At 45.2% G+C, this 13,686-nt stretch overlaps 1 pseudogene; it reads left to right on the top strand.

The window, feature by feature from the left end:
• The window catches only part of LOC115119469 (DNA primase large subunit-like), a 206,303-nt pseudogene that overhangs the window by 134,054 nt on the left and 58,563 nt on the right, over nt 1-13,686 (top strand).

Below are 13,686 nucleotides of genomic sequence, written 5' to 3'. Positions count from 1 at the left end.
ACTCAGAACAGAGGGAGGGGAACACCGACTCAGAACAGCGGGAGGGGAACACCGACTCAGAACAGAGGGAGGGGAACACCGACCCAGAACAGAGGGAGGGGAACACCGACTCAGAACAGAGGGAGGGGAACACCGACTCAGAACAGCGGGAGGGGAACACCGACTCAGAACAGAGGGAGGGGAACACCGACCCAGAACAGCGGGAGGGGAACACCGACTCAGAACAGAGGGAGGGGAACACCGACTCAGAACAGAGGGAGGGGAACACCGACTCTTGTGTCAGTAAATCTGGCTCTAGCTCCATGAGACAAGACATCCTTTACAGTTTTTCAGCATCGGGATTTTTTGGACGTCTGTCTCTTAATTTCTGAAAGGTGTTCTGATCTGGTGGCGATGAAAAGTCCACGGTATCCAATTTGTTGTCACTTCAAAAGCTTCCAAAGCCACATCTCTTTAAAAGATATGGGTCTTTCTATAAATAATGGAGGCAATGTGTGACATTGGGATCAAAATTTCAAATGGTTTTAAATAAAAAGGATTTTCATGCAGTTCCACATGTGTACTTAGAGGAATTAAAGTGAATACATGCAAACTGGCCCATAATTCCACCTATACAACAACATCCTTTACGCAGGGTTCATACAGACATTGGCTAGTCACATTCAAGCACTTAATTGTAATTGTCAAGGACCTCAGTGTTATACAATAGTATAATTTATATAATTGTGTATATGTAGGGCCTAATATAGAGCCCCCCCTGAAAAAAAAGCATGCAACAACTGTCCAAAAAAAGTAGCCCATTACCACTTCAAGAATAATACATTTTGTAGGCCTTGCCAATGCATTGATATATAATGAAATATGTAACAATAATGTGGACATGGTGACTAAGTAGATTGGGTGCATGGAGATTTTTCTGTAGCCTATGTGGATGATGCAGGCACACATGATAAAGCCAGGAATCTCACCATCACTGTTTTTATAATGAGAAAGTGACCAAACACCATGTTCCTTTTTTTAATGGAAGGATTTGTATGGAAAGCCAAGTTGAAGCCATTAGATGTTGTCATCTTCATAATAACCACACATGGTTTTACTGCAGCAGAGTAGCACAACACCCTTCAATTGAAGCTGCGGAAAACAAACGAAAGTGGCCACATCTGTCACAAAAACAGATAAAAAATGAAATCACGGATAATTATAAGGGAGCAGGAGAACTTGTAATTTTTGCAGCCAATTTATAATAACTTTTCAAGCACCAAATTGAGGAAATGTCAGATTTGCAAGGTAGGCCTATTCAAGTACTTGAATTTCTGAGCTTCAAATTCAAGTAGGCTATTTAAAGCCCCTTGTAGTATTGTTTAAAATTGCAAGTGTGACATGGAAAACAAAAGGTATTTGTCATGTTATATCATTACCAGATGAGGTTTTGAATAAGACCACTAGGCTATGTAATTTGTCATTCTATCCAGAATAATCAATAGGAATTGGGTTGGGTGTTGTTGTCACGTTCTGACCTTAGTTCCTTTGTTTTGTCTTAGTTTTAGTATGGTCAGGGCGTGAGTTGGGGTGGGCAGTCTGTTTGTTTTTCTATGTTGGTTTTTGTGTTCGGCCTAGTATGGTTCTCAATCAGAGGCAGGTGTCGTTAGTTGTCTCTGATGGAGAATCATACTGAGGTAGCCTTTTTCCACCTGGCTTTCGTGGGTGTTAATTTTCTGTTCAGTGTTTTTCAGGCACCATTCAGGACTGTTCGTTTGTCGTTTTCGTTATTGTTTCAGTGTTCAATTACTTTATTAAAGAATATAGACACTTACGACGCTGCACCTTGGTCCTCACCTCCTTCCACCTACGACGATGCTCGTTACAGTTGTGCAATAGTCTATTTTACACAATTGTGCACAATAGGACAGAGACTGAGGTACAAAAACATATGAAAACATGAACTCATTACCTTGATGCTTTCTCTGTTAAATCTAATGAGACCCTGTTGTAAATCACATAGAAAACAACAGATCAGCGTCAATTCACTATGGATATTAGATCCAACATGGATCCAGGTACAACTGTCTTCACCAGAGTAACGCCATAAGACACCAACATATTCTGGACATTCCTCGCAAACACCTTTTTTCCAGCATTTGTTGCATCCCATGTGCTATCACAACAACTATTTGTCACTTGACTGTCATTCGGGTGAAATTCCTTCCTGGATCAGATGAGGATGATGTGAAAATATCAGGGCGTAACTAATCAGCTGAAACACCAAATGCACATCAACAAGTATTATGCATAATTATTGAAGCACCACATTTAATGAGAGTATGAATTTAGGTTTTAAGTGTCAAGGTGAGTTGACTCTTCCGGTTCAAGCATTTTATTTTGCAATGCATACATTATTTTGGATTTGTGTGTCCATAAACTGTTTTCACCCTGTAACATAAGGAGACATGATGTTGCACTGCATTTCTGAGACCTCTATACAAACAACGGTCTGATAGATCCAGGACTCTTACAAGGTTCCAGTTCAGTATCTAATTTAACTGATTAATGCCTAATACATGATATGGTAGTGTAAGTTACTATATCATGTATTAGGCATTAATCAGTTAAATTAGATACAACTTACATGGTTTAATTTCACACACTTTTGTTAATGCAGATCTGTCAAGACATTAACCAGGATAAAAGGGTTTTAAATCAACCTGTGAATTTGATTGAATATAGCTATGATCCCTTATATCTTAATGTAATGACATGACCATTTTGGGCTGATTTATTATCAATGACTTATCAACAGCTGTAACAAGTTGTCAAGTGTAGGAAATCCTCACTGGTGCCCTAGTTTATAGAATGACCCATATCCTGTCATGCTTTAGCATTGATTGATGTCCCTTGAAAGATCCTCGTCAAATCAAGCTTTTATTTATACAGCACATTTCGGACATGGATTGCAACACAATGTGATTAACAGGAAAAAACAAATACAAGTAATGGAAATAATATTTACTACACAACAAACATAAGAGGATGAAAACAAAAGAATAACAATAAAAACTAAACTTCTAAAAATCACCCTAAGGAAAAGCAAAGCTAAAAAGGTGTGTTTTAAGATCTCTTTTAAATATGTCCACAGTTTCAGCCCCCCTCAGGTTCTCTGGCAGGCTATTCCAGAGGCTGGGGGCATAATAACTAACTGCCTCTCCATGCCTCTTGGTCCGAGGCTTTGGGATAGTTAAAAGGCCAGTGCCAGAGGTCCTGAGGGACCTACTGGGTACATAAATTACATTTTAAAAGCATGTTTGACCATGAGTGCACAATCATGGATTGATTTAAAAACCAATGGAAGAATCTGAAAATGAATTCTAAACTCACAGGCAGCCAGTGCAGAGACTTTAAAACCGGTGTAATGTGTGCTGGTCTGTCTGGTCTTGGTCAGTACCTGTGCTGCAGTATTCTATATGTTTTGCAGTTGACCAATGGCTTTCTTGGGTAGACCAGGCAGGAGAGTGTTACAGTAGTCATGCCTGCCTCTAGTAAAAGCATGGATGAGTCTCTCTGTATCCGCCTGAGAGAGAAATGGCTGTACCTTGGCAATGCTCCTCGGGTGGTTAAAAAGCTTCTCATGTGCTTTAATTGCTTCAGTGGCCATTTTGGACCCCAAGTCAGATCCATATATATCTCAAAAGTTTAGAATCTCTGCATCTTTTCTGACGGCCTGGGGAATTTTCAGACTTTCTTGGGATTTCTTTCATGTTAAATTTTACAAACACAATTTAACAATGACTAAATCGTGTTAGAGCTTGGGGGGCGGAAACGTCCAAGTGAAAGCTTTCCCAAGTCAGATGCTTATTGGATATTCGTAAAAGAAATTAGAGGCTGTGAATTGTGGAATTTGTGCAGACAGGAATAAAAGGCTCCTCACGGTTGAGTTTAATAATCTCTTGTGTAAAACATGAATCACATAGCTGGCAAAGATAAGAAAAACACTAACTCTCCATAAGCCACCAAGTGACATCATTTCAATGAGGATGTTCAACTTTGTAAGACCTTAGCCAGCCTGTGTCCTATGCTTTTAGGTTGCAGTATTGTTACAGTAACATTGAATTATTTCTGAAACTTTCAGCAAAGTTCACTGATTCTTTCTAAACCAGTTGATGTGCTGCTGTAGCTTGTACCTCTTTACCGCTTTTGTCACACCCTGATCTGTTCACATGTCTTTGTGGCTGTCTCCACCCCCCCTCCAGGTGTCGTCCAATTTCCCCATTATCCCCTGTGTATTTATACCTGTGTTCTCTGTCTGTTGCCAGTTTGTTTTGTTTGTGAAACCTACCAGCGTTTGTTCCCCTGCTCCTGCCTGTTTCTTGCTCCTGTTTTTTTAGTCCTTCCCAGTTTTGACCATTCTGCCTGCCCTGACCCTGAGCCTGCCATTCTATACCTTGCCCCACCTCACAGGATTATTGACCCCTGCCTGCCCTGACCCTGAGACTGCCTGCCGTTCTGGACCCTTTGCATCCTCTCTGTATTATTGACCCCCTTTGACCTGTCCTTTGCCCACCCCTGTATTAGAAATAAACTTTTGTTTATTCGACACTGTCTGCATCTTTGTCATACCTGAAACCTGATAGTCTGAACGGGCCATGACTGACCCAGCAGACTCGGACTAGCTCCGCAACACCCTCTCCTCCCAAGGAGCCACCATTGTCTCATAGAAGGGTTCCAGACCTTAGCCAAACACCATAACCGAGCATTTAACACATTTCTGGAGCAATTCCGTAGGTCGCCTGTTTGGCAGTCTACCACAATGGTGATCTCCTAGCGTACCACAGTGTCCCGAGAACCCTGCTTACCTCCTCCGGAGCACTATGCTGGAGATTCCGGAACCTGCCGGGCTTTTCTCTCCCAGTGCTCTCTCATTTTGAAGCTGCAGCCTACTTCATTCCCCGCGAGCCGCTCGAGGATAATGTACATCATAACATTGTCCAGGAGGGCACTCGCCTGGGCCACTTTGGCACAATTTGCACTCGTTGGGAGCAACAATCCGCCGTCTGCCTCAGTCTGGAGGAGATCGTGGAGGAGGTTCGGAAGGTGTTTGACTCTCTGTTGTTCGCAAGCTGCTCCAGTTGTTCGCAAGCTGCTCTACGTCAAAACTCCCGTAGTGTGGCAGGCTATGTAGTGGATTTCCACACGTTGGCAGTGGAGAGTGCTTGGAACCCGGAAGGGCTGTTCGACATGTTACTACACAGAGTATCAGAAGAAGTAAAGGACGAGTTTGTAGCCCGGAACTACCGACGGATCTTGACTCATTCATCGCCTTGACCATTCGGATCGATGGGCGACTATGGGAACGAAGGAAGGAGAGGAGATTGGTTTCCACCTCACCTCCGATGTATCCCGGAAGTCCCCAACGGCTCCATTGCCGAGAGAACCCGAGGCTACCAGAGTTCCCCGAGAGCCTCCAAAGACTGCCGATTTACCTCTTCCCGAGCCCCTATAACTAGGCAGAACTTGGCTGTCTCCAGCTGAACGGCTATACATGCTTCACACTAAGAGCATCCTGTATTGCGGGACTGCTGGTCATTTAATCTCCACCTGTCCACTAAAAGACCAGGCTCACCGGTAGGAGCTAGTACTCTGGTGGGCCATACGGAGAACGTTTCCTCTCCCCTTACTCACATCCCTTTTCATGCCATGTTGCTGTGGGAGAACCAGTAAAAATCTCTCCGGGTACTCATTGACTCTGGGACAGATGAGAGCTTTATGGACGCTACCCTGGCTACCGAGCTGGATATCCTCACTCAGCCCTTCTCCATTCCCATGGACGTTAGAGCACTGGACGAGAGCTCTATAGGCCGGGTCATCCACAATACCACCCTCATCAAATTACGTGTCAGGGAACCACAGCGATACGATCTAGTTCCTGCTCATTAAGTCTCCTCAGGTTCCCATGGTATTGGGATTCTCCTGGCTCCAGCGACACAATCCTCTCATTGACTGCTCTGCCACACCCATTGCCTGAAGTCAGCGCAGCCTGCCCCGAGACGTCTTCCTGGGGGCTCGGAAGTTGCCCCGTACCTCTCCGCCATTCCAGCAGAGTACCAGGACGGTGTTCAGTAAGGCTCCGGCCACTTGGCTGCTGCCGTACCGACCTTATGACTATGAGATTGACCTTCTCCCAGGCACCATTACGCTCCGGGGATGACTGTACTCTCTGTCGGGTCCGGAGACCAAGGCTATGGAGACCTACATTGAGGACTTCATCCATCCTTCTACCTCCCCGCCCGGTGCAGGGTTCTTCTTTGTGGAGAAGGACAAAACCCTGCGCCCGTGCATCAACTACCGGGGTCTCAACAACATAACAATGAAGAACTGCTACCCGCTACCTCTCATCTCCTCTGCCTTCGAGCCACTCCACGGAGCCATTGTGTTCTCCAAGCTGGGTATACGGAATGCCTACCACCTGGTGCGCATACTGGAAGGGGACATGTGGAAGAGTGCCTTCAACACTGCCAGCAGGCACTACGAGTACCTGGTCATGCCCTTCGGCCTTACCAACACCCCTGCTGTGTTCCAGGCTCTGGTTAATGATGTTCTCCGCGACATGTTGAACCAGTTCGTCTTCATCTACCTCGATGACATCCTTGTCTTCTCCCGCTCCACCTAAGAACACATGCTCCACTTCCAACAGGTTCTCCAACACCTCCTGGAGAACCAGATTTTTGTAAAGCAGAGAAGTGCAAATTCCACCGCTCCACCTTCTCCTTCCTGGATTACATCATTGTTGCAGGAACCATACAGATGGATCCCGGGAAGGTGAGAGCGGTGGTGGATTGGCCTCAGCCTACGTCCAGAGTACAACTGCAGCGTTTCCTGGGATTCACCAACTTTTATCACCTATTTATCCGGGGCTACAGCACCCTGGCTTCCCCCTTGTCTGCACTCATCTCTCCCAAGGTTCCGTTCACGTGGTCCCCAGCTGCGTTCCGGTATCTCAAATACCCCTTCACCACAGCTCCCATGTTGGTTCATCCTGACCTGTCCCGTCAGTTCGTGGTGGAGGCCGATAGCTTTTGCATTTCCCATGTGCTGTCCTTTTTTTTCAGCTGACAGCCCGCTCTCTACCGGCAGTGCAGTCTGATGAATGACTCCAACTTTTGCTTAACCACCTCAGGTAATTGGCATATTGATTCCTCTGCTGATGCTTTAGGTCATTCATTATGACAATATAGTCATTATGCACTCCCAAAAAATAATGCTTGTCAAAACCAACGGGGCATGTAGGAACCCAAGTGTAAGGGTACTGAAAGAACTGTGGTCTACATTCTGGGGTTTGATTCCAGGCTGTGTCACAGCTGGCTGTGACTAGGAGCCCCGCTTGGTGGTGCACAATTGGCCCAGCAACATCCGGGTTAGGAGAGGGTCTGGCCAGTGGGGCTTTCCTTTGTTTATCACGCTCTGGGGACTCCTTGTGGTGGGCTAGGTAACTGCAAGCTGACTACGGTCAGCAGTCGTACAATGTTTCCTCAGACACATTGGTACAGCTGACTTCTGGGTTAAGTGAGCAGTGTGTTAAGGAACAGCGCAGCTTGGCAGGTCATGTTTTGGAGGATCCCTCTCCCGAGCCCGTTGGGAAGTTAAAGAGATGAGACAAGGTCGTAACTACCAATTTGATATCACGAGAATGGGATAAAAAATAGCTGGTGAATTCACACCTTGATTAGAGGTTCAAACAAATAGCAGTGAGAAATGCTCCTCAAACCCTCAATGCAGATGTTTTTATATCAAATCATTTCTGCGTAACAATGAAGTACCTTTATGTAATTGATTTCCATGACAATTGGCAAAAATACATTTTTAGCAAAAAATTAAATCAAATCAAATCAAATGTATTTATATAGCCCTTCGTACATCAGCTGATATCTCAAAGTGCTGTACAGAAACCCAGCCTAAAACCCCAAACAGCAAGCAATGCAGGTGTAGAAGCACGGTGGCTAGGAAAAACTCCCTAGAAAGGCCAAAACCTAGGAAGAAACCTAGAGAGGAACCAGGCTATGTGGGGTGGCCAGTCCTCTTCTGGCTGTGCCGGGTGGAGATTATAACAGAACATGGCCAAGATGTTCAAATGTTCATAAATGACCAGCATGGTCGAATAATAATAAGGCAGAACAGTTGAAACTGGAGCAGCAGCACAGTCAGGTGGACTGGGGACAGCAAGGAGTCATCATGTCAGGTAGTCCCGGGGCACGATCCTAGGGCTCAGGTCCTCCGAGAGAGAGAAAGAAAGAGAGAATCAGAGAGAGCATATGTGGGGTGGCCAGTCCTCTTCTGGCTGTGCCGGGTGGAGATTATAACAGAACATGGCCAAGATGTTTAAATGTTCATAAATGACCAGCATGGTCGAATAATAATAAGGCAGAACAGTTGAAACTGGAGCAGCAGCACGGCCAGGTGGACTGGGGACAGCAAGGAGTCATCATGTCAGGTAGTCCTGGGGCATGGTCCTAGAGCTCAGGTCCTCCGAGAGAGAGAAAGAAAGGGAGAAGGAGAGAATTAGAGAATGCACACTTAGATTCACACAGGACACCGAATAGGACAGGAGAAGTACTCCAGATATAACAAACTGACCCTAGCCCCCCGACACATAAACTAATGCAGCATAAATACTGGAGGCTGAGACAGGAGGGGTCAGGAGACACTGTGGCCCCATCCGAGGACACCCCCGGACAGGGCCAAACAGGAAGGATATAACCCCACCCACTTTGCCAAAGCACAGCCCCCACACCACTAGAGGGATATCTTCAACCACCAACGTACCATCCTGAGACAGGGCTGAGTATAGCCCACAAAGACCTCCGCCACGGCACAACCCAAGGGGGGGGTGCCAACCCAGACAGGATGACCACAACAGTGAATCAACCCACTCAGGTGACGCACCCCTTCCAGGGACGGCATGAGAGAGCCCCAGTAAGCCAGTGACTCAGCCCCTGTAATAGGGTTAGAGGCAGAGAATCCCAGTGGAAAGAGGGGAACCGGCCAGGCAGAGACAGCAAGGGCGGTTCGTTGCTCCAGAGCCTTTCTGTTCACCTTCCCACTCCTGGGCCAGACTACACTCAATCATATGACCCACTGAAGAAATGAATCTTCAGTAAAGACTTAAAGGTTGAGACCGAGTTTGCGTCTCTGACATGGGTAGGCAGACCGTTCCATAAAAATGGAGCTCTATAGGAGAAAGCCCTGCCTCCAGCTGTTTGCTTAGAACTTCTAGGGACAATTAGGAGGCCTGCGTCTTGTGACCGTAGCGTACGTGTAGGTATGTACGGCAGGACCAAATCAGAGAGATAGGTAGGAGCAAGCCCATGTAATGCTTTGTAGGTTAGCAGTAAAACCTTGAAATCAGCCCTTGCTTTGACAGGAAGCCAGTGTAGAGAGGCTAGCACGAGTAATATGATCACATTTTTTGGTTCTAGTCAGGATTCTAGCAGCCGTATTTAGCACTAACTGAAGTTTATTTAGTCCTTTATCCGGGTAGCCGGAAAGTAGAGCATTGCAGTAGTCTAACCTAGAAGTGACAAAAGCATGGATACATTTTTCTGCATCATTTTTGGACAGAAAGTTTCTGATTTTTGCAATGTTACGTAGATGGAAAAAAGCTGTCCTCTAAATGGTCTTGATATGTTCTTCAAAAGAGAGATCAGGGTCCAGAGTAAAGCCGAGGTCCTTCACAGTTTTATTTGAGACGACTGTACAACCATTAAGATTAATTGTCAGATTCAACAGAAGATCTCTTTGTTTCTTGGGACCTAGAACAAGCATCTCTGTTTTGTCCGAGTTTAATAGTAGAAAGTTTGCAGCCATCCACTTCCTTATGTCTGAAACACATGCTTCTAGCGAGGGCAATTTTGGGGCTTCACCATGTTTCATTGAAATGTACAGCTGTGTGTCATCCGCATAGCAGTGAAAGTTAACATTATATGTTTTCGAATAACATCCCCAAGAGGTAAAATATATAGTGAAAACAATAGTCGTCCTAAAACGGAACCTTGAGGAACACTGAAATTTACAGTTGATTTATCAGAGGACAAACCACTCACAGAGACAAACTGATATCTTTCCGACAGATAAGATCTAAACCAGGCCAGAACTTGTCCGTGTAGACCAATTTGGGTTTCCAATCTCTCCAAAAGAATGTGGTGATCGATGGTATCAAAAGCAGCACTAAGGTCTAGGAGCACGAGGACAGATGCAGAGCCTCGGTCCGATGCCATTAAAATGTCATTTACCACCTTCACAAGTGCCGTCTCAGTGCTATGATGGGGTCTAAAACCAGACTGAAGCATTTCTTATACATTATTTATCAAGCAAGAATTTTGCTCGGACTGTCCGGGAGTGGTTTGAGTTGGGATTTACCGCCTGGTGATGTCACCATGGAAAGCAGCATCACCCTCCCATGCAAACCTGCTGATTAAAAGGTCCTATGTAGATTGTATTTTCAACCAGCAACTATCAGGAAATAACACTGATCAAATGTTGTCACACTTTTACAGTGTTGGTTTCATCAGCTGTTGTGCAATATGATATAAAACTGAGAAAACATCTTAAAGTCCCAGTGCAGTCAAAAATGTGATTGTCCTGTGTTTTTATATACGCTTCCACACTGAGGTTGAAATAATACTTTGAAAATTATGATAAATACCCTTTTAGAGTAAAAGCTGTTTAATAAAACAACCAGGCGGTAAATTGGTTAATAGACCATAATAAAGAGTTCCAAAACTCTCTGCCAATAACAGCTAGTTTTCTTTTTTCCCTTCCCCACTCAGACCACTGCCAGACAGTCGTAGCAAGGTTCTTGCTTGAGAAAATACTCTTTGCTAAGAACTATTTTTGTTACTTTGTTTTAAATTATAGTAGAAATGTTACCCAGGAATGATTTGATATTGAGATAAAAACAGCTCCATTGGACCTTTCACAAAAAAACATATTTTTAAGTACATTTCTAGGGCACATTTCACAAATGCTCCCAAATCCTCTTTGTGCCACTTTTCCCAGAAATGGCCTAACGTTCCAAACACCAGATTCCCTTTGAGAAAGTGTCTCCTCTGCCTCCAAACACTGTGATAATGGAACACAAACTCCAAACCTAATGTGTCAACTGGAAGCCAGAGCATTTATTTTTATAGCCAGGCCCCGAGAGCGCCCACCCACCCATGACCCACAGACTGCCTGAGCAAAATAAAGCCAAGGAAAGCCCTTCGTACCGCCACGACCTCTCTGAAGATTACTTGACTCTACTCCTGGGGTAGGCAACTAGGTTCAGCCGCAGGCCCAATTTTGACGGAACAAATGGTAGGGGAGACGGAAAATAATAATAATAATTGGTACACTGCAAATTGACTACAACCTAAGCCTAAAAAGGGATTATATTATAAAATAAAAACTATTTAGTGGGATTGCTTGAACAGATTTCCTAAATGAAAGCCATTGTTAGCTGAATTCCTGGTGACTTTTGTATTTTGACACAAAACTAAAATCCTTAAAATCCCCCTCACTGTCTTACTCTTTAACCCCCCCGCCACGGTCTTACTCTATAACCCCCCGCCATGGTCTTACTCTTTAACCCCCGCCACGGTCTTACTCTTTAACCCCCCACCACGGTCTTACTCTTTAACTCCCCGCCACGGTCTTACTCTTTAACCCCCCCGACACGGTCTTACTCTTTAGCCCCCCCCCCGCCACGGTCTTACTGTTTAACCCCCCACCACTGTCTTACAATTTAACCCCCCCCCGACACGGTCTTACTCTTTAACCCCCGCCATGGTCTTACTCTTTAACCCCCCGCCACGGTCTTACTCTTTAACCCCCCACCACGGTCTTACTCTTTAACTCCCCCGCCACGGTCTTACTCTTTAACCCCCCAACACGGTCTTACTCTTTAGCCCCCCCCACGGTCTTACTGTTTAACCCCCCACCACTGTCTTACACTTTAACCCCCCGACATGGTCTTGCTCTTTAACTCCTCCCCACTGTCTTACTCCACTACATCCCTCTCTCTACATTCTGCATTCTCTTTCTTCCTCTTTCGAACTCTTCTACACATGCTATCTTTCAATGGCTTTCTGAAATCGCCTCTGGCGTAGTACCCTGCTCTGTGTTGGAATGATCCAACCTGGGCTCTACAAGTGTAAGCCTGTCCTGGCTTTCAGGAAAGGACCCACCAGGGAGTCCTGGTTTAGATTAAAGCCCCTCCACCTGCCTCTCACTGGCCATCTAGCCCTCCTGTTGCCTTCCTGCACCTGCCAATGATTGTAAAGGAGAGCTGAACAACGGAGGCTTTCCCCAAAGGCAACTCTACCAACCAGCTGTGTCTATTGGTTTTTAATGGAGCCCGATTGAGGCCTCTTTTAATTGGATGCGTCATTGCCGACATAGAGGTTGTTTGACTGCAGAAAGGTTCCCACTGTGTTCCAATGAAAGGCTATGCATGCTGGGGCAGTCAGATAAGGTAGTGTCATGGGGCCAGCTTGTGCACTAGAAACAAACCTGTGTCCTCAAGCAAACCAGCTGTTGAATCGAAACGAATAAACAAGGGGACTTGGACGCAGAAGCGATAGCTGGCAGGGCAACACTCCATCAGAATTGAGCAGGCAACATAAGCCCAAAGCCCGTGCTTCAGTATTCAGTGGGCCGTCGGTCGCTAGGTCCCACAGCTGATTCCCTTTCACTTTGAGACTTTCTGTGGTAAACGCTAGATTACCAGTGAAGGGTCCGGTTTCATCCGCGGCCAAGGCTTAACAGATTTCAAAGGCAGCTTCTATAGTGTATCATTGATCCCCCTTTACAATATTTTGATCGTAATGTGCACCACCTCTCCTTTTGAATTGTAAGGCACACTAGGAAAACTCAATACTTGAATAGAGCATATATATATATATATATATATACAGTGGGGCAAAAAAGTATTTAGTCAGCTACCAATTGTGCAAGTTCTCCCACTTAAAAAGATGAGAGAGGCCTGTAGGTACACTTCAACTATGACAGACAAAATGAGAAAAAAAATCCAAAAAAATCACACTGTAGGATTTTTAATTAATTTATTTGCAAATTATGGTGCAAAATAAGTATTTGGTCAATAACAAAAGTTTATCTCAATACTTTGTTATATACCCTTTGTTGGCAATGACAGAGGTCAAACCATTTCTGTAAGTCTTCACAAGGTTTTCACACACTGTTGCTGGTATTTTGGCCCATTCCTCCATGCAGATCTCCTCTAGAGCAGTGATGTTTTGGAGCTGTTGCTGGGCAACACGGACTTTCAACTCCCTCCAAAGATTTTCTATGGGGTTGAGATCTGGAGACTGGCTAGGCCACTCCAGGACGTTGAAATGCTTCTTACGAAGCCACTCCTTCGTTGCCCGGGCAGTGTGTTTGGGATCATTGTCATGCTGAAAGACCCAGCCACGTTTCATCTTCAATGCCCTTGCTGATGGAAGGAGGTTTTCACTCAAAATCTCACGATACATGGCTCCATTCATTCTTTCCTTTACACGGATCAGTCGTCCTGGTCCCTTTGCAGAAAAACAGCCCCAAAGCATGATGTTTCCACCCCCATGCTTCACAGTAGGTATGGTGTTCTTTGGACGCAACTCAGCATTCTTTGTCCTCCAAACACGAGGAGTTGAGGTTTTACCAAAA

Source organism: Oncorhynchus nerka, linkage group LG16, assembly GCF_034236695.1.
Source record: "Oncorhynchus nerka isolate Pitt River linkage group LG16, Oner_Uvic_2.0, whole genome shotgun sequence".
NCBI classification, from domain to species: Eukaryota; Metazoa; Chordata; class Actinopteri; order Salmoniformes; family Salmonidae; genus Oncorhynchus; species Oncorhynchus nerka.
The sequence above is the reverse complement of the archived record's forward strand: the minus strand, read 5'-3'. Positions and strand labels throughout refer to the sequence as shown.